The following is a 2158-nucleotide window of genomic DNA, read 5'->3' as shown; positions in this document are numbered from 1 at the left end:
GCCATTTTAGAGCAATCTTCAAAAAGCATCTGGGTTTAAAATCTACAAGAAGGAATATGAGCAATACATAAAGGTGTAAAATGTAGCTTGTTGTGACCAATGGCTCTTAATGAGGGGCATATTCCATAGATTATTTTCATTTGAATTCTTATGGTATAAATTTATTGTGTGTCACCTCCATTATTCCCATGTACAAAATGGTGAAATCATAGAGTATTTGAATTTTGAGTTTTGGCTATTCAAATTTTACCTTTATATTGTTGAAACAAGCTTTAAGCTTTTTTCTTGACAACTTTTAATTTGTTAGCTTGAAAATTATGAAAACTGACAAATTATTTTTTATATGTAACACAAATGAATCAAACTCCGTCATGCAACAGTAAAATATTTCTACTAAATGCGAATGTCATGTAGATAAACAAGATTTTAAGTAGCATGGTTGTTTAAAAAATAATTCAAATTTGGAATACATACTCATGGAAGATTACACAATAATTTTTTTAATTTTATTGTCTCTAATATTTTTTTGGAAACTGCTTTGAAGTATTGATAATAGAGACCCAACATATCTAGAGTTGCATGGGCACACAACAGTTCATGTTCAGTGTTCCAAATGTAGATCAATCATGCTTTCTTTGTGTAGCACTAAAATCTCTCTTCTGATCCATGATCATGTCTTACAGGTAAATTATACTTTAGAAAGCATACCTTGTTTCAATAAAAAATATTGCAAGTTTTAGAGACATGTGAATGGAACACTATACAACAAGGGTTGCATGTAGCTCTAGTCCTTGCATATGTTGAGTAGGTCTAAGTTGCCTATCGTGAGGTAGGTCTAAGGTGTATTTGTGAATGAATTTGGAAGTGGTTCTTCTTTAAAAAAAAACTCAAATGATAAATTCCAAACCATGATGGGATTTTCAAAGTTAATGTAGCAGTCAATGGGCTTGTAAACAAGTAGGAGTGTGAGACAGTAGTGGAGGAGAATGAAGAGAATTTATGATGGATCAAGATTACAAATAGATGTTAATGAGGTGGGGTTAAAGTTGGATCCTATTGCTCCTATTAACCCAAATCAGTAAGATTGCTGATTTGGAAGGAGGATATAAGAGTTTCTTAAAGTTTACAAATGTTGTAGAGACCTAGTTGCTCATGTCCCAAATCTATAAAAATGTTGATTCACCCAACTACATGTTGCAGTGAAGAAGATGAAGCATTTGATTTTGATGATAATAATGATGATGAACCTGTGTATAATATTGTTGCTAACTCTAATTTTGATCCTAGAGAGATGTAATTAGATGATAGAAATTAGGAGGCACAACAAACTGATATTGCTTATTAGACTATTAAGAAGCCAAAACTCAACATCAGAGGTAGAATCCTCGAAGAGGCCTTTTGGGCTAAGATAAGGGATGTTTTATTGATGAACCTATTGGAAATGATGAGATGAAGGGTCTTCATGCTCTCCTTGAAGGTGTGGAGAATCCCCTTAATCAAAATTATGTCTTGTATATGGATAGAGATTCTTATAGATGTGGATTTAGACGAGCTAGAAGGATGTTGGGATCTAGGATTTGACTATGAGGAAATTCTAGAGTTATATGTAATACTTTATCTGCCTTAGAGTTGTTGGGATCTAGGATTTGACTATGAGGAAATTCTAGAGTTATATGTAATACTTTATCTGCCTTAGAGTTTATCTTATTCCATTAGCCAAAAGTTTTGCTTAAATTGCAAGAACAAATACAAGACTTAAGAAGCTAGGAAACCTTGAGAAGAGGCGTGAAGCTTTTTTGACAATCCATTTATTATTATAATAACTTTAAATTATTGAAAAATTCAAGTGAAATACCTAGATTCTATTTAGACTTTTACGGTCCTTATTTACCAAATTCAATGGTGGAATGGTGATCTTGCCATTAATCAACATCTATGTCACTGCTCTATAGATTTTATGTAAGATGAATACCATCCTAGTTAACATAAAAGCATTTAAAATATAGCTCACCATAATGCTCCAGGTTTCTTAAAATTTTCGATGCAGTTGAAGAATAGTCTACATATACAATTGAGACATTTGGACAATCTTTTTGGATAAGCTTGTCATTGCTTTGAGAGAGTTTGTTAAACTCGACTAGACAACCTATATCATCAA

This window comes from Cupressus sempervirens, chromosome 11, assembly GCF_028749045.1.
Source record: "Cupressus sempervirens isolate cs-2001-9-10 chromosome 11, ASM2874904v1, whole genome shotgun sequence".
In the NCBI taxonomy this organism is placed as follows: Eukaryota; Viridiplantae; Streptophyta; class Pinopsida; order Cupressales; family Cupressaceae; genus Cupressus; species Cupressus sempervirens.
This window is presented reverse-complemented; position numbering follows the sequence as displayed.